This window comes from Nicotiana tomentosiformis, chromosome 8, assembly GCF_000390325.3.
Source record: "Nicotiana tomentosiformis chromosome 8, ASM39032v3, whole genome shotgun sequence".
NCBI lineage: Eukaryota > Viridiplantae > Streptophyta > Magnoliopsida > Solanales > Solanaceae > Nicotiana > Nicotiana tomentosiformis.
This window is the reverse complement of record NC_090819.1, coordinates 114884997-114912756: the sequence shown is the minus strand read 5'-3', so window position 1 is coordinate 114912756 and position 27760 is coordinate 114884997. Positions and strand designations below refer to the sequence as shown.

The 27760-nt window shown below is 42.0% G+C and overlaps 1 long non-coding RNA gene across 1 annotated transcript in view; it reads left to right on the top strand.

Moving 5' to 3' along the window:
* The window catches only part of LOC117277595 (uncharacterized), a 39741-nt gene extending 14412 nt beyond the window's left edge, over positions 1-25329 (top strand). The window contains exon 2 of the long non-coding RNA XR_004507904.1: positions 25165-25329. This is a non-coding gene — a long non-coding RNA (uncharacterized lncRNA). The remainder of the gene's footprint in view (positions 1-25164) is intronic.
* The last annotated feature ends 2431 nt before the right edge of the window (positions 25330-27760 follow it).

Sequence of the window (27760 nt, the reverse complement as noted above, 5' to 3'; positions counted from 1 at the left end):
TCACTCGTGCCACTCGGGCATACCTCATAATCACTCTTGCTACTCGGGCATACCTCACAATCACTCTTGCCACTCGGGCATACCTCACAATCACTCTTGCCTCCCAGTCACTTAGCACTCGGCACTCGCACTCAGTAGGTACCTGCGCTCACTGGGGGTGTGTACAGACTCCGGAGGGCTCCTTCAGCCCAAGCGCTATAATCTGCACGGACAACTCACATGCAATAATAATAAAGTATGTTGCAGGCGGGCAGCCCCGATCCACACTCATCCTCACAAATCAGGCCCTCGGCCTCACTCAGTCATAAAGTATGCTGCAAGTGGGCAGCCCCGATCCACATCATTCTCACAAATCAGGTCACTCGGGCATTTCAGTAAAACAAGGCATTCGGCCCAAAACATTTATATGCATCAAAATAGAGTCATACAACTAAGTTATGCGGTAAACAAGTATAAACATGACTGAGTATAGATTTTCAATCAAAAACAGTGAGAGGATGGTAAGAAACAGCCCCTAAGGGTCCAAACAGCTTTGGCGCAAGGCCCAAACATGGCATTCAGCCCAATTTACAGAAATTCTTTCTAAAACATATAAGTATCATATGGTTTCAACAAAGTATGCAACTTTACAGTTGCTACGGGGCGGACCAAGTCACAAAACTCCAACAGTGCACGCCCACACGCCCGTTACCTAGCATGTGCGTTACTTCAAAAATAGTAGAATGATACGAATTTCGGGGTTTCATACCCTCAGGACTAGATTTACAATCGTTACTTACCTCAAAATGTGAAACTTTTTACTCTGCTATGCCTTTGCCTCGCAAATAGGCCTCCGAATTCCTCGAATCTAGTCACAAATAATTCGTTTCAGTCAATAAAATTCATTGGAATTAATTCCACAAGATAATAATGATTTTTCCATAAAAATCCAAAAATTAGCTCAAAAATCGCTCGTAGGGCTCACGTCTCGGAACTCGAAAAAATTTACAAAATCCGAAAGCCCATTCAACCACGAGTCTACCCATACCAATTTTACCAAAATCCGACCTTAACTCGACCCTCAAATCTATAAATCTTATTTCCAAATTTCTAAGTTCCAATCTCCGATTTACACCTCAAAATCATGTAATCTAGTCGGATTATTCGATGATAATTTAATATTATGGAGTAGAAATGATCACAAGGGACTTACCTCAAGTTTTCCTTGAAAATATATCAAAATTCGCCTCTCCTCAAGCTTCAATTTGTCAAAAATGTCAAATGGGACGAAGTCCCTATTTTTATAATTCTGCCCAGACATCCTCGGTTCTGCCTCGATCTTGGCCTTCGATCGAGGTCCTCGGTCCTGCCCCTCGATCCTTATTCTCGATCCTGGCCCTCGATTATGCCTTCAATCGTGTCCCTCGTCTCTGGGCTCGATCATGGCTTCGATCGTGGCCCTCGACTCTGGGCTCGATCGTGGCCCTCGACCCTGAGCTCAAGCTGGGCTTCGATCGTGGACCTCGACCCTGAACTCGATTTGCGCTCACATCTGGGCTCAGTTTCTGGGCAGAAGCAATTTCCAACAAAAGTAAATTGCAGCAACTGTTCTAGTTTAATTTTTGATCCGTTAACCATTCGAAACTCAATCGAGGCCCTCGGGACCTCAACCAAATATACCAACAAGTCCTAAAAAATCATACAAACTTAGTCGAATCCTAAAATCACCTCAAACAACACTAAAACCATGAACTACACCCCAATTCAAGCCTAATGATTTTTGAAATTTCTAATTTCTACAAACAACTCCGGAACTTATCAAATCACGTCCGATTGACCTCAAATTTTGCACACAAGTCCTAAATGACATAACAGAGGTATTCCAATTTTAATAATCGGATTCCGATCCCGATATCAAAAAGTCAACCCCTCGGTCAAACTTCTCAAAAATAAAACTTTCGGTATTTCAAACCTAATTCCTCTACGGACTTCCAAATAATATTCCGGACACGCTCCTAAGCCCAAAATCACCATACGGAGCTATTAGAATCATCAAAATTCAAATCCTAGGTCGTTTACACATAGGTCCATATCCTGTCCACTTTTCTAACTCAATTTTATTTCTTTCAATTATGAGACTAAGTATCTCATTTCACTCCGAGTTCCTTCCGGACTCGAACCCACTAACCAGATATAACATAATATAGCTGAATAACACCAAAAAGAAGTAGGAATGGGGAAAACGGGGTTATAACTTTCGTAACGACCGGCCGGGTCGTTACAGGGGCAACTGGTGGATCTATAGGTCCTGCCCTAGCTGTGGTGCGAGTTGCACCTCTGCCCCTACCGCGGCCTCTACCACGACCTCGACCTCTCACGACCCTGACTGGTGGTTTTGGTGGCTATCCATCCTGTCCCGTAGTACGCATCCTCATCATCTGTGGGAGAATTAGAACAACAGAAATTTAATTACCAGAATCAAAAGATTCGCAGACAAGAATTCAAGAATATGAAGTTTCCTAAGGGTTTGGCAGCCTCTCGAAGATAAGTAAAGACGTCTCCGTACCGATCCGCAAGACTCTACTAAACTTGCTCATGAATTGTGAGACCTATGTAACCTAGGCTCTGATAACAGCTTGTCACGACCCAAAAACCAACCGTCATGATGGCGCCTATCGTGGTACTAGGCAAGCCACTACTCACTATCTTAACATAGTAAAAACTTTGAAATTATAGATAGAAGCAATTAATATCTAAGAAAAAACTTTGTGGAATAGAAATAAACTCGCATCACAATACAATCTATCCCAAAAACCAGGGAGTCATCGAGTACATGAGAATCTACACCAGGAGCAGTCTAATACAACGTCTAAGGAACAAGAACTGAAATGCGATAAATATAATGAAGGAGAGCCAAGGCCTGCGAACGTCGTGCAGCAACCTCGATAGTCTCCGGAATCAACTGCTCAAATATCAATACCCGCTATGACCGGGAACACCTGGATCTGCACACGAAGTGCAGGGTGTAGCGTGAGTAAAACCAACTCAGTAAGTACCAAAACTAATTAAGAAACTGAGAAGTAGTGACGAGCTATACAGTTATAGTACATTTTCAGTAATTCCAGCAAAGAATAGACATGCTTTCAAATCCGGAAGTTTAAGTCAAATCAGTTTTACACAGTTCAAGTTCAGGTAATCCGGATATAAAACCTTTCATAAATCCCACAACAATGACAGATAATACCTAAGTGCAACGACAAATGAAAAGCAAGTACAGTCTCTTAGTACAACAGTCACTTAACTCATCATAACAGCTCAATCACTCGGCTCTCAGCCCTTAGTACTCACACTCAATAGGTACCTGCGCTCACTAGGAGTGTGCAGACTCCGGAGGGGCTCCTTTCAGCCCAAGCGCTATATCACTGCGGCGTACAGCCCGACCAAATCGTATAAGTAGCCATAAGGTTCGTTGCGGCGTGCAACCTGATCCACAGTCCATAAATAGCCATAAGGCTCATTGCGGTGTGCAAACCCAATCCATATACCTTCACATAGCTCACAGCTCGGCAATCAGGCCCTATCTCAGTCACAAACCTCTCCAGCCCTCTCGGGCTTTCAGAAATCAAACAAATCGGACAAAAGAGATAATAACAAGTATCAGCAAGAAAATAAAAGGAAACGAAGATATGACACTCAAGTAAAACTATGATTGAGTAAAAGACAACAAATAGCGGCTAATTCAATGAGAACTCGACCGCTGAGGGTCCCAATAGTGATATCATAGGGCCTAAGCATGGTTTCTAACATGAATGACAGTCAAATTTCTACAAGACAGAGAGAACAAGTAATTAACAATAAGCTATTCGACTTTTCAGTCTTACGGGACAGACCAAGTCACAATCCCCCACGGTGCACACACATACGCCTGTCACCTAGCATGTGCATCACCTCCAAAATAATCACATCATACCAAAATCTGGGGTTTCATACCCTCATGACCAGATTTAAAACTGTTACTTACTTCAAACCGCGTAAAATCCTACTCTGAAATGTCTTTGTCCCTCGAATCAGTCTCCAAATGTCCCAAATCTAGCAACAAGCAGTACGATACAATTAATATAGGCTAAAAGAATCAATTCCACAAGAAAAACACAAAATTATAAGCCAAAATCCAAAATAGGCTCAAATTGGCCCCCGGGTCCACGCCTCAAAATCCGACAAAAGTCACAAAACCCGAAATCCCATTCATTCTCGAGTCTAACCATACCAAATTTATCAAAATTCAACACCATTTGGTCATCCAAATCCACTCTTCAATTCTCAAGCCTTAAACCCCCAAATTCAACTTCAAAATCTCACTAATTAGGTGGGGAAATCAGTGGGGAAACAAGTTTTATGATCCAAAACAAGTACAAAAAGCTTACCTCAATAATCACCTCGAAAATCTTCTCCACAATCGCCTAAGTCCGAGTCCAAAATATTGAAATAAGACTAAAATCGCGAACCCTTCCTTTTAAACCTTCCGTCCTGACTTTTCGCAAATGCGGCCATTTATCCGCACCTGCCGGGACGCTTCTGCGGAAACATTCCCGCTCCTACGGAAGTCACTTATCCACTGCCTCCGCTTCTACGATCAAAGAACCGCATTTGCGCCTATCACAGGTATGGAAAACCCATCGCACATGCGGCTCGATCTCGCTCATGCGCCCACCTGCCCGCTTCTGCGGCCATCGCATGTGCGGGAAAATCTTCGCACCTGCGACCTCTGCTCAACTCATCCTTGGCCGCTTCTGCGGTTCCTTCCCCGCTTCTACGGGCTCACACCTGCGGTGCCCACTCCGCAGGTGCGGTTACACCAGTAGCAGCAGCACTTCAGCTGCTTCATCAACTCAAAATCAAGTCTGTTAGCCACCCAAAATCAACCCGAGTCCCCCGGGACCTCAACCAACATACCAACTAGTCATATAACCCAATGTGAACTTAGTAAAACCTTCAAATCACCAAAAACAACATCAAAACACGGATTACACCCGGATTCAAGTCTAAAGAACTTCTAAACTTCCAAATTCCACAAATGACGCTGAAACCTATCAAACCACGTCCGATTAACCTCAAATTTTGCACACACGTCATATTCAACATTACAGACCTACTCCAACTTCCGGAATCGGAATCTGACCCCGATATCAAAAAGTCAAGCCCCCTATCAAACTTTTCGAAAAATTGACTTTCGCCATTTCAAGCCTAAATTAGCTACAGACCTCAAATTCACTGTCCGGACACGCTCCTAAGTCCAAGATCACCCAACGGAGCTAACGGAACCGACGAAGCTCTATTCCGGAGGCATCTTCACACAGTTCCGAATACGGTTAAAATCCTAAGACTTAAGCTTCCGTTTTAGGGACTAAGTGTCCCAAATCACTCCGAAACCACAAGAAAACTTCCCGGAAAGTCACATAAGCAGAAAGAGATATGGGGGAAGCAGTAAATAGGGGATCGGGGCTAATGCAATCAAAACGATCGGCCGGGTCATTACATCCTCCCCCTCTTAAAATATTCGTTCGTCCTCGAACGAGCATAGAGACATACCTGAAGTGGTGAAAAGATAAGGATAACAACTACGTATTTCATGCTCAGTCTCCCAAGTCGCCTCCTCGACCGGTTGACCCCTCTTAAGAGAGTGGAGGAAACCCCCAAAATTTGGCCAAGAGGAATTGGGAAAACCGAACCCCGAAATGAGTATATAACATTTTGAGCGCCATAGGTGGCATGGGGCGCTACCTGTGGCCCAATTTCCAGAACCTCCAAAATCCCAGAACCAGGGCTAGCGCCCCACGCTACCCTGGGTGCTGGAGATGGGAAATCTTTTCTATTTTTCCCGAAAATGGGCATAACTCTCTCATACGATATCCGAATTCGACGATTCGTTTTGCTTTGGCTCCGTAATTTCAATACGAATCTAATGCTTCAATTAAAACTAAATTTGGAGCTCATTTTCTTAATGCGATACTACTTATGCTTGAAGAAACGACGTCAAAACATTCTAGAAATATCCAAATTCTACATTCGATGCCGAAACCTATCAATTCAAGTCCGATTGATCTCGAATTTTGCACACAAGTCATAAATGACATAACAAACCTATCAAAATTTCCATAACTGGATTCTGACCCCGATATCAATAAAGTCAACTCCCGGTCAAACTTCCAAACCTTTCATTTCCAACTTTCGCCATTTCAAGCAAAAATCAAATACGGACTTCCAAATAAATATCTAGACACACTCCTAAGTCCAAAATAACCATACGAAGCTATTGAAATAATAAAATTTCCAGTCGTTTACTCAAAAGTCGACTCCTCGGTCAATTCTTTTCTTTTAAGTTTCTTAAATAAGAATTATTCTCCCAATTTGATCTCGAATCGTCCGAAAACCAAACTCAACCACACACGCAAGACATAATACGTATTAGGAGGCTGCTCGAGATCTTAAGCCGCTGAACAGGATGCTAATTATCAAAATGTCAAGTCGGGTCGTTACATCCTCCACCTCTTAGACAAACGTTCATCCTCGAACGTGCTAAGAATTATTCTAAGGTTATCAAGTTGTTGATTTTACTCTTACACATAAACTTGCGGGGTGATACCACGTCACCACAATCGACATATGTTCAACAACACCATCTCAATTGAGATTAATTTTCCTATCCACACTTATAAACCTTAAAACCAATTTTCTTACACTCCAATCATTTTAAAAGGGGTCTGATTTTCATATCAACACATAGTATTAGTCTCAGCCGGTTGTAGCAACTCATGCCTACGCTCGCACGGCATAACCACATAACGTATCGCAATATGCAGACGCCCATAACCACATCTCTGGTCATAATAGTTATTCATAGCCAATTACAACATCGTCGTTTAACTTCATGTTAACAAAAATCTCGTTCCAAACCTTCACAAAAGTGACTTTCTGATACTCACTACCGTGGGTTTTGATGTAATTTCGGGATAATTGATTACAATTTTATGAATTATATGCCCTACCGGTATGGGAGTTCATTGTGTGTTGTGATTTTGTTTAACGGAAATTATTTTAAAGAAGAAAATGGAAGATTTTGATTGGCACGATGTGCATATTACTTGTGATTCAGAACTGAGGACGAGATCCTTGTGATGAAACTTTATGTGTTTAAATTCTCCCTTGTGAAATTAAATTTGTACTATAGTACTAATAGGGAGTCATGCTTGTTAGGCTTATTTGAAAATTCTTGTATGAATTTATCTATGCATAATTAGCCATGTTCCTGTTGTAATTATTGAGTTTTAACCTATAAGGTGAGTGCTTAGGTGACGTTAAATGTGACTCGTTAGTTCAGGTAAATAATTTTGAGGCCTTCATGCCTCGTTTCTCGTTGTCAGTATAGCCCTCAGTAGTGTACAAAACAAAAATGATAGACATGGTCTAACACCATCAAATCTCCCAACAGGGATAAACACGTGAGTAGAGTACAAATTCACAAACTCACTATATAAAGAGCATGAAAGGAGATCTCACCTTGATAATCGGAATTGAATCAAAATAAGAATAGTGCTCCTCTATTATGAATTAAATCATACTTGTAATGACACCATCTAGTGTAACGACCTCAGCCAATTCATAGCAATTATATCAACGGGTTGGGGCTCCACCTCTAGGACGCCCTCTGCCCGCATGTCCTCCACCCCTAACTGAATATGTAGGTAGAGTAGGAACTGAAATGGAGCCCGTGGCTTGAGTGCTATGATGTAATATGTGTCTCCCAAGTCTTGGACAATCTCTCATAACGTGCCTAGTATCATCACACTCATAACACCCCTCTGCGGGTTCGGCTGATCATTTTGAGTCTGTACCGTATAACTGAAATAACCATTATAGGAATCTCGTGTCGATGGTGCATTAAAACAAATTACTAGTGCACCCCAAGTAATCTGATGTGCGGACTGAGATGACCGACTGCTCGAGTCTCCATCATAATGAGTTATTGCTGCAGAGTAGTATCCACTGAATTCTACAGAACCTCGAGACTCTTGGTCTCCCTAATTTCCCTTCCTCACCTCAAACACGTTCTAACATCTTGGCAATTTCCACCACTTGCTGAAATGAAGTATCAGCTTATAGTCCCCGAGTCATACAGAATCTAAGATCATAACTGAGTCATTTAATAAATATGTGGACTCACTCTCTAGCTGCAGGAACCAAAATAAGAGTATGACGGGCTAGCTCTTTGAACTTGTTGGCATATTTTGACATTGTCACGGTGTCCTGACGCAGCCGTTCAAACTCTGTGCGCCACGTATTCCGTAGAGTCTGGGGAACAAACTCCCTCAAAAATATCTCTGAAAACTGAGCCCAAGCAGGTGGTGTTGCATTGGATGGTCTTCCCTCTTCATAGACTTGCCACAAACACCGGTAGAGAATTATCTCTCCAAAGGCCAATTTCTTCCTTTGCTATGCTGACCCAGCACTGCCAAGATGACCATTTCTTCACATATCCCTCGATTCATCCTTGGGATAATACTCCCACTAGTTGTACACGATAATCCCAAAATTATAGCTCTATACAGACAAATCTTAGCGCGAACCACGTAGCCCATAAGCTCATCAACCACTGTACTTCCTCTAAAGCACCCCATATTGCCGCAACCGAGACGTCCATGTTAAATAGACCTTCTATAAATTTGAAGTTGTTTCTCTAACTCCTTTGATACTGAAATATAGGATTATTAAAGACGCAGTCATACCGCAACTCCCAACATTATCACCTGCAAATCTTAGGCCTTAAGTACCACATGTGCAAATTTTGGGGAACCTTTCAGTACCACATATGTACATCTTAGGCCAGAACTGATATAACACATGACCCCGCAATATGTTCGTCTATAGTAGACTCCTCCACTTGGCATGAAGCCATAGGACACAACGTCCGATGATACACAATACTAACCTTCACAGCTCGTACTCATTAATCAGATGCCAGAATCTACTGCGCCCCCACGTAAATCACTAAGTGATCCTTCATTACATTTGCATCTTCAATCGGGACCACATGTTGAGATGATGTTTGAGCATCCTTGGCCCCCTCATAGTCTATCCGCGATATCACGAACCATCGGTGCACAGCGGATACCGAGTGCGCAATGTCATACACGAGTGGATGTGAATGAATATAAGATATATGCTTCAAGCTGAATCAGTATCACACAATAAGGAATAAAAGAAGTGGGATTTTCTAATAGTTTCCTTAGCCTCTCGAAGATAAGTACAGACGTTTTCGTACCGATCTGCAAGACTCTACTAAAAATGCTTATGACTTGTAGCACCCATGAACCTAGAACTCTGATACCAACTTGTCACGGCCCGAAATTCCCACCTTTGGGACCGTGATGGTGCCTAACATTTCACTTGCTAGGCAAGAAAACATTGGAATAATTTCAGCCATTTTTAACAGTTCAGTTGAAATAATAATAAATCAATCGAATATTTAATTGAAAGTGAAATAGAAATATTCTATAATTCCCAAAATCGGTAGTACAAGTCTGAAACTCTGCAGAGTTTGCTAGAAAATCTCTAAATACAACTGTTCCGCAATAGAATCAACAGTGAAATGAAAATATCATAAGGTGAATCTGAGGCCTGCGAACGTGACAACATGTGTACCTTGAGTCTCCACAGAGATGCCCGATCAAATAACAGGAATATCAACAACTACGAGTTACCTGGATCTGCACAAAACTGTGCAGAAGAGTAGCATGAGTACACTACAGCGGTACCCAGTAAGCATCAAGCCTAACCTCGGTAGAGTAGTGACGAGGCCAGGTCAAGACACCTACCAGACATGTAAATTTGTACCAAATGCTACATAAAGCTAACAAAAAAAGAATATCCTTGCAAGGCCAATAACAGAAGACTTTCCAATTCAAATCAACAATGAGAGCAACGAGAACACAGAGGACAACGAGAAAACAATCAAGTAATTAAGCAACAACATAATCGGAGTACCCATGACATATGAATGGGTTCAAGTAAGGAATCTTATGATAAATCAGTCGATTAAATCATTTATAAAGCATGTATTTCAACATAAATTGTCGGAGGTATCATTCCTCGAAAATCACAAATCCCAATTCACAACTTCCAATTCTTACACATGTGGCAACTTGTGCCCACATCTTTCCGAATCACTTTTGCACGGTAAATTTCTTGTGCTACTATAGGTATAGTTCCCGTATCAATATCCACCAAGATGACCAATGAATAATTTAAACATAATTAGATATAATTTCCAAATTTAATATAATGAAGCATTAAATGAGTTATTAAGCCAATTTAGGATTCAAATAAGGTAAAATAGTGGACAGGTTGTACAAATAGAATATCAATTTAATTAAGTTTAGAATTATATGAGATCTAGTAAAATATTGTATTTATACAAAATAAGGCATTCAATCAAGTTATAACGAGATAAATATGAAATTTATTAAAGTAGAACATAATAACCATTTTTCACGCAAATTACGCGACAATAAGATAATGAGAAAGGTGAAGTATCAATTAGAGTAAAATATAATCACCAATTAATTTAGTAAATCTCCAAATAAGATATAACTTTTATCTTTGAAAGACACACCAGTGAAACAACTTAAAAATTCTTTCATTTACCTCCGCTAAATTTGGGATCAACTTAACATATTACATAGGATGCATGATTCACACAAGAAGTACATATTATTCCATTTTTAATATAGTGACGGTTAACTAATTATGATCAAAATACAATAAAGTGATTTATGAAACCACAGTAACCATCCTAACATGAAATACATCATGAGAATCACAATGGAAATTGACCTTAATTTCACAATAATTTCATATTTGTGCATTTGTTGCGGCGTGCAACCCATTCCCACAATATAATTCTTCAATTAAATTCTGTTGCGGCGTGCAACCCGATCCATCAGTATAAGCTTAAAATAAAATCCGTTTCGGTGTGTAACCTGATCCCACAATATAATCTTTCAAATAAATTCTGTTGCGGCATGCAACTCGATCCAACAATATAATCTTTCAAATAACTTCCGTTGCAGCGTGAAACCCGATCCAACAATATAATCTTTCAAATAAATTCCGTTGCGGTGTGTAACCCGATCCAACAATATAATCTTTCAAATAAATTTTATTGCGGCGGGCAACCCGATCCAATAATATAATCTTTCAAACAAACTCCGCTGCGGCGTGCAACCCGATCCAACAATATAATCTTTCAAATAAATTTCGTTGCGGCATGCAACCCGATCCCTCTCAATATTAAACAACCAATTTACAACCAACTACGGTATACCACAAAATCAAATAAATAACGAGTCTACACAAAAAAGTCACAACTAATGAAGAAGGCTACACGATAGCTCACGAAATCAAGTAGCAAGGAAATGACAATCCATAAGCCAACGCACGATTTATGAGCATCAATTAACAATTAAGGCATGTAGCAGGTAAATCATGAATTCAACAAGTGGTTACGATCAACAATTGGCATATAAGGTGATCTTGACAACAAAGATGGAACATGTGCTAACAATTTCAAGTAAAGCACGTACAAACAATTCTAACACAAAAGATGTAGTCATGAAATGATAGTTATAATTAGTTACATGAAGGGAGCCTAACAGTCCAAACCGGTCAAACACCAAATATAGGTCGTATACCCACTCGTCACCTCACGTACATGACCTTCACATAATACAAAGGACACAATCATCTCAAATACTAAGGGGTGATTTCCCCACAAAAAGTTAGACAAGACACTTACCTTAATGGAGTTCGGCCGATATTCCAAAATGGTCTTCTCTCCTGAAATGACCTCTGGACGGCTCAAATCTGAAATTCGCCCCTTAATAATACTACGATGGTCCACCACACTAAACAAATTTCAATCTACAACAGTGCAACACAATTGGACCAATATTAGTAAACAGATTTCCAGATTTTTGGTCATTTAGGCATTTTATCAAACACCTAGAGTACATAGCATTTTACTACCTATAGTAATGGTATTTATTCATTCAACAATCCCTCCTTCCTACCAACAAGAGATACTAAACCATCCTTTGTCTACAAACACCTTCTTTCGCACCATTAAAATCATCAATGAACTCACATCCACCCAATTGTTGCTAATTAATTCATTACAAAATCTCTACAACATCCAATAGTCTAGTTTAAGTATTTATGGCTTCCAACCACCATCCAATAAGTGTTAATACTTGTTTCTTACTCACATACTCATAATAAATCCATGCATATATCTCTAAGCATGTAGGATTACCTTTTGGAAGAAATCTTGTCAAAACCCTCCCTTGAATTCTTGAAGAAATTTCTTGAAGATCTAAGGATTTCATGGTGGATTGACTCGGGCCAGGTTTGCTAGACTGGTCGCTAAAAGCACCCCGAGCAGGAGGCACACTAGATATTGGTGGTGCATAATAAGGCTCCTGGGGCCTAACAGGGGATGGAACACAACTGGCGGCTGGAAGAGCTGAGTGAACGGGGCGACTCACATAACCCTTATCATGTCGAACTACAACGGGGGCACGAGTACCGCTGTAAGTGCCAGACTCTCGAGACCTCTTGGCCTCCCTCTCCTCTCTATCCCGTCCAAGCATGCCCTCCAATCTCCTGGCAATACTCACAACCTACTGATAAGAAATATCCATCTCCAACTACCTGGCCATACTAATCCGGATACTGGGGTGGAGTCCCTCAATAAATCGTCGAACCTTCTCTCGAACTATGGCAACCAAGGCTGGTGCATGTCGGGCCAAATCACTGAAGCAGATTGCATACTCTGACACAGTCATAGCACCCTGGTGTAGCTGCTCAAACTCTGCGCGCCATAAGTCCCTAAGGCTATGAGGGACATACTCTCTCAAAAACATATCCGGGAATTGAGTCCATGTAAGTGAAGCTGCCTCATCCGGACTACTCAACTCATTAGCACACCACCACTGATAGGTTGCTCTTCTAAGATGGAAGGTGGTAAAAGAAACCCCACTCGTCTCCGCTACGCCCATAGTACAGAGAATACGATGACACTCCTCCAGAAAACCCTGAGCATCATCTGTAGCCAATCCGTTGAAGGTAGGTGGGTGGTACTTCTTGTACCTCTCAAGTCTGAGTTGCTCCACCTCAGAAGCGGTTGTCCTAGTCTCGTGCTGAACCGGAGCTACCAACTGTATAGGGATGAACTCTGGGGCCTGGTCAACTTGGACCCTCTGCTCAGGAGTACGGGCTGCGAGAGTCTGTGCCCCTCCCCCGGCCTGAGATGTGGTAGGAGCAAGTAGAATCAATCTAGCCTGAGCTAAGGTGTTGAATATGTCGAGAAACTGAGCTAGAGTTTCTTGGAGAGCTGGTGCAGCAATAGGCACCTTAGGTGCCTGCCCTCCAACTGGAGCTACTAGGAGCTCCTCTGTCGCAGCGAGCGCAGGTGCTCTGGCTGTACCGCATGGTCGTCCTCGGCCTCTACCCCGGCCTCGGCCTCTTGCGGCTCTAGTAGGGGGAGCGGGTGCCTGGTGATCAGATCCTCCGGTACGGATCCTCACCATCTGTGAGAAAGAATATAATACAGAAGTTTGGAATTTTTTATGTCAACAATTTTCGCTCGACAAGGAATCAAAGAAGCATAAATTTTCCTAACAGTTCCATAGCCTCCCAAAGATAAGTACACACGTCTCTGTACCGATCCGTGAGACTCTAATAAACAGGCTTGTGACTCACAACACCTATGAACCTACAGCTCTGATACCAACTTGTCACGACCTAAACACCCCTCTGAAACACGTCATAACGGTACCTAGTCTCTACGACTAGGTAAGCTCAACAAATTGCAGAAATACCAATAATGGAAGCAAAATTTATCAACTAACTGCAATAGATACTGAATAACCAATAACAATGCCGCTCGGCATGTACAATAACCAAAATGCTAGATGTACACAGCTTTCCCAAAACCCGAAACATCATGAGTCAAAAGCTACAAAAAGGAAATAGTATCTCTATACACCAGAGTCTAATAAAAAGAAATACAGGAAGTGTTTGACACGGGGGAGAATAGAGGAGGAATCCAAGGTCTGCGAACGCGACAGATATACCTTGAAGTCTCCAAAGCTGTCTCGACTAACTGGTAATGCGCCTGCTAACGAACACCTAAATCTGCACAGAAAACATGTGCAGAAGAGTAGCATGAGTATAACACAATGGTACCCAGTAAGTGCCAAGCCTAACCTCGGTAGAGTAGTGACGAGGTCAGGTTTGGGCTCTACTAAGATATAATAATAAGGCAGACGATATACTAAAAATTGAAGTAAAATGAAGAATTTAATAGCAAGAATTCACAGAGAAACAACAACACACGAACAATGTGATAACAACAGGGGCGCTCCCGAAATACCGTCTCGTAGTCTAAAAAATAAATATGCGAGGAGATCTCCCGAGGTACCGCCTCGTAGTCTCAAAAGTAAATGTACAGGGAGAACTACTCAGGTACCACCTCATAGTCTCAAAAGTAAATGTACAGGGAGAACTCACGAGGAACCGCCTCGTAGTCTTAAAGTAAATGTGCAAGAAGAACTCCCGAGGAACTGCCTCATAGTCTCAAAAGTAAATATGCAGGGAGAACTCCCGAGGAACCGCCTCGTAGTCTCAAAAGTAAATACACAACTCAAACCGATAAATACAACAGTTAACAGCAAGCTTTCTACAGTTATAATAATAAAGAACAAGGAAAAGCAGGAAATCAACTAGGCATGCTTCACAGAGTTCAAATAAGCAGTTAAAGCATGTAGACATGCGATATTAGACTAAACAGGATAGCTACACATATTGGAATAGCTCAATTAAGAATGAAAACAGACTAATACTCATTTAAACGGTATAACTCAAATTAAAGGAAAAACAGATTACTACTCAGTAAAATAAATCAGGTTTTACAACAAATAGCATGTGTACGTACTCGTCACCTCACGTACACGGCGCTCACATATCACAACAGTACCAAATCCTAAGGAGATTTCTCCCACACAAGGTTAGGCAAGACACTTACCTCAAACCAAGCTCAAATCAATCCATAAGAATGCCCTTTCATCGATTATCCGACTCCGAATGGACCAAATCTAGCCAAACACAATTACATACCATAAATATATCTATAAGAAACTAATCTAATCAATGAAATCTAAGCTAAAGCAAGAAAATTAGGAAATCATCCCAAAAAGCCTCCCCGGACCCACGTCTCAGAATTGGGTAAAAGTCACAAAATATGAACAGTCCATGAGTCTAACCATACAAGAATTACTCAGATCCGACCTCAAAACACCTTCCAAAACTCAAAATTTTAGTCTATGAAGTTTCTACCATTTCCCCCCAAATTTCCAACTCAAATCCCTAATTAGATGATGCAAATAGCAATAGATTCATGAAATATAGTCCAATCCGAGTTAGAATCACTTACCCCAATAATCTTCTTGAAGAAATCTCAAATAATCGCCTAACACCGATCTCTCAAAGTCCCAAAATCGAAATGGGTATCAAACCCTCGAAATCCTATTTTTTGCCCAGTTATTCCGCATTTGCGAGCCTACTGTAGCACCTGTGACACCTCACCTGCGGAATTTCCCTCGTAGGTGCGGAAATGACTTAAAGGTGCTGGGTTTGCATCTGCGATGAAGGGGCCGCACCTGCGTGTGCACGCCTACGGGAACAGGTCCGCTTCTGCGATCTCACATCGCACTTGCGCTCCTTTGGCGCATCTGCGGGCATCACATATGCGGAAATTTGCCTCGCACCTACGATCCCTGATACTTTATCCCACTCCGCTTCTGAGATAGACCTTGCGCACGTGCGATCCCGCACCTGCGGTCTCCCCACTACAGGTGCAAAAACCAAAAAACTTCAGTCATTTGCCTAAGTCCAAATTCAAACTGTTAAGCATCCGAAACACACCCGAGGCCCTCGGGACCTCAACCAAATATACCAAAAAGTCCTAAAATACTATACGAACTTAGTCGAGCCCTCAAAATACGTCAAACAACAACAAAAACATGAATCATCCTCCAATCCAAACTTATGAACTTGAAACTTCAAATTTCTACAACCGATGCTGAAACCTATCAAACCACGTCCGATTGACCTCAAATTATGCACACAAGTCATATTCAACATTACAGACCTACCCCAACTTCCGGAATTAGAATCCGACCCCGATATCAAAAAGTCCACTTCCGGTCAAAATCTCCAAAATTTTGACTTTCGCCATTTCAAGCCTAAATCAGCTACAGACCTCAAATTCACAGTCCGGACACGCTCCTAAGTCCAAAATAACCCAACGGAGCTAACGGAACTCTATTCCGGAGTCGTCTTCATGCAGTTCCGGCTACGGTCAAAATCTTAAGATTTAAGCTTTCGTTTTAAGGACTAAGTATCCTAAATTACTCCGAAACCACAATAGAAACCTCCCGGTAAGTCACATAAGCAGAAAAAGATACGGGGAAAGCAGTAAATAGGGGATCGGGGCAAATACACTCAAAATGACCGGCCGAGTCGCTATATCCTCCCTTTCTTAAAACAATCGTTCGTCCTCGAACAAGCATATAGGCATACCTGAAGTGGTGAAAAAATGAGGATAGCGGCTGCGCATATCATGCTCGGTCTCCCAAGTCGCCTCCTCGACCGGCTGACCCCTCTACTGAGCCTTCATGGAAGCAATGTTCTTTGACCTCAGCTTTGAACCTGCCTGTCCAAAATAGCCACCAGCTCCTCAACATAAGATAAATCCTTGTCCAATTGGACTGAGCTGAAATCCAACACATAAAACGGATCGGCGTGATACTTTTGGAGCATAGAAACATGGAATACTGGGCGAACTCCTACTAGAATAGGAGGCAAGGCAAGCTCATAATCAACCTCCCCAACATGCCGCAACACCTCGAATGGGCCGATAAACCATGAGCTCAGCTTGCCCTTATTTCCGAACCTCATAACACCCTTCATGGGTGACACTCAGAGCAGGACCCGCTCTCCAACCATGAATGCAACATCGCGAACCTTCCGATCCGCATAACTCTTCTGTCTGGACTGGGTTGTGCGATGTCGATCCAGAATCACCTTCACCTTATCCAGGTCATCCTAAACCAAGTTTGTACCCAATAATCTAGCCTCACCCGGCTCGAACCAACCCACTGGAGACCGACACCGCCTACCATACAGAGCCTCATATGGTGCTATCTGGATGCTTGACTGATAACTGTTGTGTTAGGCAAACTTCGCAAGTGGTAAGAACTGATCCCAAACACCTCCAAAATCTATCACACAAGCACAGAGCATATCCTCCAGTATCTGAATAGTGCGCTCGGACTGTTCATCCATCTGAGGGTGAAATGTTGTGCTCAACTCAACTCGAGTACCCAACTCATGATATACGTCCCTCCAGAACCATGATGTAAACTGTGTACCCCGATAAGAGATGATAGATACCGGTACGCCATGAAGCCTAATGATCTGGCGGATGTAAATTCGAGCCAGCTGCTCGGAAGAATAGGTAATCATTACATGAATGAAATGAGCTGACTTGGTTAGTCTATCCACAATCACCCAGACTTCATCAAACCTCCGCTGAGTCTGTGGGAGTCCAATAACGAAATTCATAGTGATCCACTCCCATTTCCACTCCGGAATCTCAAACTTCTGAAGCAACCCACCTGGTCGTTGATGCTCATACTTCACTTGCTGACAATTTAGACAGTGAGCCACATACTCCACTATGTCTTTCTTCATCCTCCTCCACCAGTAATGCTGCCTCAAGTCCTGATACATCTTCGTGGTACTCGGATGAATGGAGTACCGCGAACTGTGAGCCTCCTAGAGAATCAACCCACGCAGACCATCTACATTGGGCACACATAGCCTACCATGCATCCTCAGTGCACCATCATCTCCAATAGTGACCTCTTTGGCATCACCGTGTTGAACCGTGTCCTTAAGGACAAGAAGATGGGGGTCATCATACTGACCCTCCCTAATACGATCATAAAGAGAAGACCGAGAGACAATACAAGCCAATACTCGACTCAGCTCAGAAATATCCAATCTCAAAAATTGGTTGGCTAAGGCCTGAACATCTAACGCCAATGGTCTCTCTGCTGCTGGTATATATGCTAAACTCCCCAAACTCTCCGCCCGGTGACTCAAAGCATCGGCCACCATATTGGCCCTCCTCGGATGCTACAAAATAGTGATATAATAATCCTTAAGTAGATCCAACCACCTTCGCTAATGCAAGTTAAGATCTTTTTGCTTGAACAGATGCTGAAATCTCCGATGATCGGTATAAATATCACAAGGAACATCGTACAAATAGTGTCGCCCAATCTTCAAGGCATAAACAATAGCTACTAACTTAAGGTCGTGGATAAGATAGTTCTTTTCATAAACCTTCAGCTGTCTGGACACGTAGGCAATCACCTTACCGTCTTGCATCAACACCGCGCCGAGACCAATCCGCTACGCATCACAATATATAGTATAAGACCCCGAACTTGTAGGCAATACCAATACTGGGGCTGTAGTCAAAGCTGTCTTGAGCTTCTGAAAGCTCTCCTCACATTCCTCTGTCCACCTGAACGGAGCACCCTTCTGGGTCAGCCTGGTCATAGGTGCTGCAATGGATGAGAATCCCTCTACAAAACGGCGGTAATACCCCGCCAAACCAAGAAAACTCCAGATCTCGGTAGCTGATGACGGTCTAGGCTAACTCTGCACTGCTTGCACCTTCTTCGGATCTACCTTGATCCCATCACTCGATAATACATGACCCAAGAATACCACTGAGTCTAGCCAAAACTCACACTTTGAAAATTTTGCATACAACTTCTTTTCTCTCAAGGTATGAAGCACAGTCCTCAGGTGCTGCTCATGATCCTCCCGAGTCCGGGAGTACACCAGAATGTCGTCAATAAACACAATAACGAATGAGTCAAGATAAGGCCGTAACACACTGTGCATCAAGTGCATAAAAGCTGTTGGGGCATTGGTCAGCCCAAAAGATATCATAAGGATATCGTAGTGACTATACCGAGTCCTGAAGGTAGTCTTCGGGATATCTGGCTCCCGAATCTTCAGCTGATGATAACCTGAACGTAAGTCAATCTTGGAAAACACTCTGGCACCCTGTAACTGATCAAATAGGTCATCAATACGAGGCAAAGGGTACATGTTCTTCACTGTAACTTTATTCAACTGGCGATAATCAATGCACATATGCGTAGAACCATTTTTTTTCTTCACAAACAAGACAGGAGCACCCCAAGGTGACACACTGGGCCGAATGAATCCCTTATCAAGCAACTCCTGTAACTGCTCCTTAAACTCCTTCAATTCAGGAGGAGCCATACGATATGGAGGAATAGAGATGGGCAGAGTTCCTGGCAAAAAATCAATACCAAAATCAATATCTCTTTTGGGTGGCATTCCCGGAAGATTAGCTGGAAACACATCTGGAAAGTCCCTCACTACTGGGACTGACTCAACTGTAGGGGTATCAATACTGACATCTCTCACATAAGCTAGATACGCGTCACACCACTTCTCAACCACTCGTTGAGCTTTAAGAAATGAAATAACTCTGCTGGGAGTATACTCTAAGGTACCTATTCACTCAAATCACAGTAAACCTGGCATAGCCAACGTCACGGTCTTAGCGTGACAATCAAGAATTGCATAATGGGACGACAACCAGTCCATGCCCAAGATAACATCAAAGTCTACCATTTTGAGTAATAACAAATCGCCTCTGGTCTCAAAATCGCTAAGAGCAATCAAATACGACTGATACACGCGGTCCACAACAAGAGAATCTCCTACAGAAGTAGACACATAAATAGGGGAGCCCAAAGAATCCTGAGATACGCCCAAATACGGGGCAAAATAAGAGACACATAGGAATATGTAGAGCCTGGGTCAAATAATACCGACGCATCTCGATGACAGACCGAAACAATATCTGTAATGATAGAGTCGAAAGCACCTACCTCTGTACGAGCCGGAAGAGCATAATATTTGGCCTGGCCAACCCCTCTAGGGTGACCTAGACCTCCTCGACCTCCACCTCGAGTTGGCTGAGTAGGTGGGGCGGTAGCTAGTGCTGGAATCATAGCCTGAGGACCCGGTAGAGCACGTGGTGGCTAAGAAGTCTGTGGAGGTGCACCTCTCCTATGTCTTGGGCAATCCCTCATCATATGGCGAGTGTCGCCACACTCAAAACAACCACTCGGAGGGCGTGGCTGTTGTGACTGACTCGGGCTAGGTCTGCTGGACTGGACGCTAAAAGCACCCCGAGCAGGAGGCACACTAGATACTGGCGGTGCATAATAAGGCTCCTGGGGCCTAGCAGGGGCTGGAACACCACTAGCGGCTGGAAGAGCTAAATGAACGGGGCGACTCACATAACCCATACCATGTCGAACTATAGCTGGGGCACGAGTACCGATGTAAGTGCCAGACTCTCGAGACCTCTTGGCCTCCCTCTCCTCTCTATCCCGAGCAAGCATGACCACCAATCTCCTGGCAATACTCACAACCTGCTGATAAGAAATATACATCTCCAACTCCCTGGCCATACTAATCCCGATACTGGGGTGGAGTCCCTCAATAAACCGTCGAACTCTCTCTCGAGCTGTGGCAACCAAGGCCGGTGTATGTCGGGCCAAATTACTGGAGTGGAATGCATAATCTGACACAATCATAGCACCCTGGTACAGCTACTCAAACTCCACGCGCCATGAGTCTCTGAGGCTTTGAGGGACATACTCTCTCAAAAACATGTACGAGAACTGAGTCCATGTAAGTGAAGTTGCCACATATGGACTACTCAACTCATAAGCACGCCACCATTAATAGGCTGCTCCTCTAAGCTAGAAGGTGGTAAAAGAAACCCCACTCATCTCCGCTATACCCATAGTACGGAGAATACGATGACACTCCTCTAGAAAACCCTGAGCATCATCCGTAGCCAATCCGCTGAAGGTAGGTGGGTGGTACTTCTTGTACCTCTCAAGTCTGAGCTGCTCCACCTCAGAAACGGTTGTCCTAGTCTTATGCTGAACCGGAGCTACCGGCTGCATAGGGATGAACTTTGGGGCCTGGTCAACCTGGACCCTCTACTCAGGAGTACAATCTGCACGAGTCTATTCCCCTCCCCCGGCCTGAGATGTGGCAGGAGCAATGGAATCAATCCAGCCTGAGCTAATGTGCTGAACATGCTCAAAAACTGAGCTAGAGTCTCCTGGAGAGCTCGTGCAGCAATAGGCACCTCAGGTGCCTGCCCTCCAGCTGGAGCTACTGGGGGCTCCTCTGTCGCAGCGCGAGCATGTGCTCTAGCTGCACCACGTGGTCGTCCTCAGCCTCTACCCCTGCCTCGGCCTCTCGTGGCTCTAGCAGGGGGCGTGGGTGCCTGGTCATCAGATCCTCCGATATGGGTCCTCACCATCTGTGAGAAATAATATAATACAGAAGTTTAGAATTTTTGATATCAACTATTTTCGCACGACGAGGAATCAAAGAAATATAATTTTTCCTAATAGTTCCACAGCCTCCCGAAGATAAGTACAGACGTCTCCACCGATCCGCGAGACTCTAATAAATCGGCTTGTGACTCACTACACCTATGAACCTAGAGCTCAAATACCAACTTGTCACGACCCAAACACCCCTCCGAAATACGTCGTGACGGCACCTAGTCTCTACGACTAGGTAAGCCTAACAAATTGTGGAAATACCAATAATGGAAGCAAAACTTATCAGCTAAGTGCAATAGATACTGAATAACCAATAACAATGTCGCTCGGCATGTACAATAACTAAAATGCTAGATGTACATAGCTTTCCCAAAACCCGAAACATCATGAGTCACAAGCTACAGAAAGGAAATAGTATCTTTATACACCATAGTCTAATAAAAATAAATACAGGAAGTGTTGGACACGGGGGAGAATAGAGGGGAACTCTGAGGTCTGCGGACGCAGCAGATATACCTTGAAGTCTCCAAAGTTGTCTCGACTCACTGGTAATGCGGCTGATAACGAGCACTTGAATCTGCACACAAAACATGGACAGAAGAGTAGCATGAGTACACCACAATGGTACCCAGTAGGTGTCAAGCCTAACCTCGGTAGAGTAGTGACGAGGTCAGGTCCGGCCCCTACTAGGATATAATAATAAGGCAGACGATATACTAAAAATTGAAGTAAAAAGGGAGAATTTAACAGCAAGAATTCACAGAGAAACAACAACACACGAACAATGTGATAACAACAGGGGCGCTCCCCAGATACCGTCTCGTAGTCCCAAAAGTAAATATGCGAGGAGATCTCCCGAGGTACCGTCTCATAGTCTCAAAAGTAAATGTACATGGAGAACTCCTGAGATACCGCCTCGTAGTCTCAAAAGTAAATGTGCAGGGAGAACTCCCGAGGAACCGCCTCGTAGTCTCAAAGTAAATGTGCAGGGAGAACTCCTGAGGAACCGCCTCGTAGTCTCAAAAGTAAATATGTAGGGAGAACTCCCGAGGAACCGCCTCGTAGTGTCAAAAGTAAATACACAGCCCAAACCGATAAATACAATAGTTAACAGCAAGCTTTCTATAGTTATACTAATAAAGAACAAAGAAAAGTAGGAAATCAACTAGGCATGCTTCACAGAGTTCAAATAAGCAGTTAAAGCTCGTAGAGATGCGATATTAGACTAAATAGGATAGCTACACATATTGGAATAGCTCAATTAAGAATGAAAACAAACTAATACTCATTTAAACGGTATAACTCAAATTAAAGGAAAAACAGATTACTACTCAGTAAAATAAATCGGGTTTTACAACAAATAGCCCGTGTACGTACTCGTCACGTCACGCACACGGTGCTCACATATCACAACAGTACCAAATCCTAAGGAGATTTCCCCCACACAACGTTAGGCAAGCCATTTGCCTCAAACCAAGCTCAAATCAATCCGTAAGAATGCCCTTTCCTCGATTATCCGACTCTGAATGGCCCAAATCTAGCCAAATACAATTACATACCATAAGTATATCTATAAGAAACTAATCTAATCAATAAAATCTAAGCTAAAGCAAGAAAATTAGGAAATCATCCCAAAAAGCCTCCCCGGGCCCATGTCTCGGAATCGGGTAAAAGTCACAAAATATGAACACCCATTCACTCACGAGTCTAACCATACAAGAATGACTCGGATCCGACCTCAAATCACCTTCCAAAACTCAAAATTTTAGTCTATGAAGTTTCTACCATTTTTTCCCAATTTTCCAACTCAAATCCCTAATTAGATGATGGAAATAGCAATAGATTCACGAAATATAGTCCAATACGAGTTAGAATCACTTACCCAAAAAATCTTCTTGAAGAAACCTCGAAAGAACGCCTCACATCGAGCTCTCAAAGTCCCAAAATCGAAATGAGAATCAAACCCTCGAAATCCTATTTTCTGTCCAGTTATTTTGCATTTGCAGACCTACTACCGCACATGCGTTACCGCACCTACGAAACTTCCCTCGCAGGTGTGGAAATGACTTAAAGGGGCTGGATCCGCATTTGAGATAAAGGGGTCGCACCTTCGTGTGCGCGCCTGCGGGAACAGGTCCGCTTCTGCAGTCTCAGTTTGTACCTGCGCTCCTTTGGCGCATCTACGGTCATCGCAGATACGGAAACATGCCTCGCACCTGCGACCCCTGATCACCTATCCCACTCCGCTTTTGTGATAGACCTTGCGCACGTGCGATCCCATACATGCGGTCTCCCTACCGCAGGTGAAAAAATACCAGAAACCAGAAACCAGAAAACTTCAGCCATTTTCCTAAGTCCAAATTCAAACTGTTAAGCATCTGAAACACACCCGAGGCCCCCGGGACATCAACCAAATATACCAACAAGTCCTAAAATACCATACAAACTTAGTCAAGCCCACAAAACACGTCAAACAACAACAAAAACACGAATCACCCTCCAATCCAAACTTAATGAACTTGAAACTTCAAATTTCTACAACCTATGCCAAAACCTATCAAACCACGTCCGATTGACCTCAAATTTTTCACACAAGTCATATTCAACATTACGGACCTACCCCAACTTCTGGAATCGGTATACGACCTTTATATCAAAAATTTCACTTCCGGTCAAAATCTCCAAAAAAATTGACTTTCGCCATTTCAAGCCTAAATCAGCTACATACCTCAAATTCACAGTTCGGATACGCTCCTAAGTCAAAAATCACCCAATGGAGCTAACATAACTGACGGAATTCCATTCCAGAGTCGTCTTTATGCAGTTCCGATCACGGTCAAAATCCTAAGACTTAAGCTTCTGTTTTAGGGACTACGTGTCCCAAATCACTCCGAAACCACAACAAAACCTCTCGGCAAGTCACATAAGCAAAAAAAGATACGGGAAAAGCAGTAAATAGGGGATCGAGGCTAATACACTCAAAACGACCGGCCGGATCATTACAGAATCATCCGAAAATCAAACTCAACCACATACGCAAGTCATAATACGTATTATGAGGTTGCTCGAGATCTTAAGCCGCTGAACGGAACGCTAATTGTCAAAACGACAAGTCGGGTAGTTATATTTTGCCATCTTGACTTTGGATTTGCTTTTCTTCTTAAATTATAGAACTTGTGCGTGTTAAGTACGAACTAGGAAGCCATTTTTAATATGGTTCTTGATTCTCTTGACTATTGGGTTTTGACCCTACTTTATTTGGGGCTTCGGTCCATCTTAATATTTGATTATGTTTAGTGTGATGGCATGATGTACATATTGGGCAAAAAATGGATATTTGGCAAACTCTCTTGGATTGATAGTATATGCTTTCTCGACTCTTGAACATTGTTATTGATATTTGGAAACACTTCAAGGTTTGATATTTGATACTTTTGACATATTTGTTCACTTGTTTTAAATTATGTTAAATTTGAGCTACCTATGACTGAAAAGGGGAATTGGAGAATGTAATGACTCCAAGCCCAAAGTTTATACGCCACTAAGCTTTATGCTTAGCGATAGTTATTTTCTATCGTAGGTAATGTACGAGATGAAATTTGAAGACGGTCTTATGAAGTAGTCTTTTTGGGAGCACTTATGGAGATCACATTTATGCACCTTGGTTTTGTATAGTTTTGGGACATGTACATGATATATATATTTGGCAAATGCTCTTGGATTGATAGTATACGCTTTCTAGACTCTTGAACATTGTTATTGATATATATATATATATATATATATATATATATATATATATATATATATATATATATATATATATATATATGTGTGTGTGTGTGTGTGTGTGTGTGTGACACTTATTTATGTTATTTGGAGGCTTGTTGGATCTTAAGACCAAAATCTTATAACCTGAATTTGGTAACTTATTTTGTTGTTTTAGGGTGTGTTAATAACTCAAATCTTGTAATATGCTGAATTTATACTTTGTCTTATAATTATGTACAAAGGAGAAAACTAGTTTTCCTTTTTATACTCGATAGTTTGAAATTTATGTATAATACAAACTTGCAGTGATGTTGAATGAAAGTATAATTTTGTTAGGAAGTTGTTTTAACGTGTTGATTATTAAAGAAGGGTTATATCACCTTATGTTGATATTTTGACACTGTATTTCATTTTAAAAAGAAAATTATGAAGTATATTTTCAAAAAAAAAAATATTGTACTTTGAACCTTATCGCATTAGCCTATTTCCACTACTAAATTATTATGATTTTTTTAACTAATATCTTCTTAACGTTGTAAGTAGTAAATTAGATTTGTTTTGTAAGTAACACCCTCCCAAAGGGGTTGCTACACACACATCCTTCTCAACATTCTCATTTAGCTACTTTCATCTGCTGGACATAGGAGTTTTTGAATGGCTAGCACTCTACCCCATACAACATAGTCAGTCTAACCACTTTCTTGTAGTATTTACCTTTAAGTCTCAACGGCATATTCTTATCGCACAAGACACCGAAAATGAGCCTCCACTTCATCCACCTTGCTCTGATACGATGCGCGATATCCTCATCAATCTCCCCGTCACTTTGAATAACAGACCTAAGCTACTTGAAACTCTCTCTCCTGGGAATGACTTGTGTATCTAGCCTCACATCCCCGTCCGCTTCCTGGGTAACACCGCTGAACTTGCACTCCAAATATTCTATCTTGGTCCTACTTAACTTAGAACCTGTAGACTCAGGGTTACGTCTCTAGACCTCAAGCCTCTCGTTAACATCACCTCGCGTCTCATCAATCAGAACTATGTCATCTGCAAATAACATGCACCAAAGCACCTCCCCTTGAATATGTGACATCAATGCGTCCATCGCCACATAAAATAAAAACGGGCTAAGTGGTGATCCCTTATGCAACCCCATCTTAGTCGAGAAGTGTTTAGAGTCTCCTCATGCTATCCTTACTCGTGTCTTAGCTCCATTATACATGTCTTGGAACACTCTAATATATGCTACATGCACTCCTTTAGCCGAAAACAATACAAATAAAAAAGCAAAATAAAATAGAAGAATTAATCCAAATAGCCAACCACTCAATCGCTTAAACTAAATGTAGCCAGTGAATATATAATACATGCATAACTTATGTATTACATGTGTATAGTTTTGTATAATTAATGTATAATCTATGTATATGGTTAGAAAAAGAAAATAGTTAATATGACCGGCTATTTGTGAAAATATCCCATAAAAATAATGGATAGGCCCAATGATCTCGGGCCGAGTCTTACAAGGTTCAAAATTTTCCTGGCCCAGAAAGATGAAAGCCCACAATTTCGAGTTCAAGTAACAGTGAAATCGGGTGAAGCCCAACATAAAAAGACATAGGAAAATTACCCAAACTGTCACTCTATAAAATTTTCCAACCAAAAATAGCCCAAAATAAAATATCTACTAAAAAGGCCCAAATATCATTTTGGACCCAAATAGTTTCAATTAATGTCAGTTTTTTTGTATTCGTTATATTTGTAATACAGACACTGTTTCTTCGCTAAGTTTTCACTCTCTCTCTATGTCTCACTCTCTCTCTATATATATGCGATTTTTTGCTAAATTGAACCAAAATTGCTGAAATTAATGACAAAACAAGATACATTTGCGGTTATCTTCGTCTGATCACAGGTAATTTGGAGTGGAAAATCTCTTATTTTGTATATTTTTTCGGATTGCATGTGTTTTTGGGGAAGCGATGTTGCTTTTTTTTAGGCTTTGTGACTGAATTTTTTAGTTAGAGTTCATCGTAGGCATCTGTTATAGATGATTTTGTTAGTTTTGGTTGAGTTTTGTATCAATTTCTTCACAAAATTCTGTAACCTTTTGTTCGTATAACTTTTTTAAATTTTTTTCTCATTGAACCTAGTTTAAATTATGAAATAGAGCAATATGACAAGACAAACGCGTTCGTTGAGTTCATCACCTTATTTAAAGTCGATTTCAGAGAAACTAGGTCGATGAGTTTATCTCCTCATTCAACCCCAGTTTTAGTTGAGAGATCGATTGATGAACGAAATATGGGAAGACAAAATCGTTCCGGTAGTGTTAAAGTGTTAGAATCTCGAAAGGATGTTGTCGGACAATCTGAGAAAAAGAAGAGCAAAATGGTTAGAGT